General features: G+C 57.5%; 1 pseudogene; it reads left to right on the top strand.

The window, feature by feature from the left end:
* The first annotated feature begins 781 nt into the window (after positions 1-781).
* On the top strand, positions 782-897 carry LOC111735234 (annotated as a pseudogene).
* Positions 898-1,015: the final 118 nt, after the last annotated feature.

A 1,015-nucleotide genomic window follows, 5' to 3' on the forward strand; every position in this document is an offset into this window, starting at 1 on the left:
CCCCCCTACCGGCCGACAGGAAAGGGCCTCGGTGTCGTCAGACCCCGAGCCAGCGACAGACGCTCCGCACTCAGCCGCTCCGCCCATCGGGCTGCTCTGCGGCGGAGTCACATGTTTGATTTGGGCTTCGGGGCTTCGCGAGCTGTAATGCTTATTTCAGTCGAAAAGTTGATTTCCTTTCCCGAAAATGTGAGGCGGTAGAAGCGAGGAAAGCCGCAGGGCCTCGGTGTCTGGTCAGAGGGAAATCAAGCTGACAAGCGAGCGAACGGCGCCTCGGAGGAGGCGGCGTCGTCCGGGCAGGACGGGAGGGGCCGGCCTCACCCCGCCTGCCGCTCCGCTCTGCCCGGTGCAGCACGAGGACAGACGGGGGCTTATCGGGGGGCTTATCGGAGCTCACGGCTTCCGGGCGGTCTCCACACATCAAGCAAACTAGGGGAGAGAGGACACCACCCATGCAGTCTGCCTTTGCAGACCGACCCCAAGCCTCCTTCACCCAGTCTGCAGGAGCGCACGGCCGGTTGGTGCCGGGCAGGGGTTCCACGCACAGCCTTTTTGACTCGCCCATTGCCTCTGGGAGAAGGGGAAGGAGCTGGGCCCATCCTCTGTGGCCCACTTGGGAGGCCCAGGCCTGGGTACTTTGTCTCTGGAAATAAGTGGCCGGATCAAGTTTTAGGCTTACTATTAAAAATAATAGGATGTGGTTCCATAGTGGAGCGGTGAGCACGTCTGCTTTACACGCAGAAGATCCTGGGTTAGCGCCCCAGTGGAGCCATGGTCCACGGTCTACGGCCAAGCCACCCTGAACAAGCCCGACTTCTGATCTCAGAAGCTAAGCAGGGTCAGACCTGGTTAGTACTTGGATGGGAGACCACTTAGGAACACCAGGTGCTGTAGGCACAAATAATAATAATACATAAATAAAAATAATAAGAATCCAAGGATAACCTAGTCTGCAAATTTCACACGTGGATTTGGACAGGGTCAACATGAATTCACAGCGTTCAGTCTAAAACGG

The sequence above is a fragment of the Pteropus vampyrus genome, unplaced genomic scaffold (assembly GCF_000151845.1).
Source record: "Pteropus vampyrus isolate Shadow unplaced genomic scaffold, Pvam_2.0 Scaffold20115, whole genome shotgun sequence".
Lineage (NCBI taxonomy): Eukaryota > Metazoa > Chordata > Mammalia > Chiroptera > Pteropodidae > Pteropus > Pteropus vampyrus.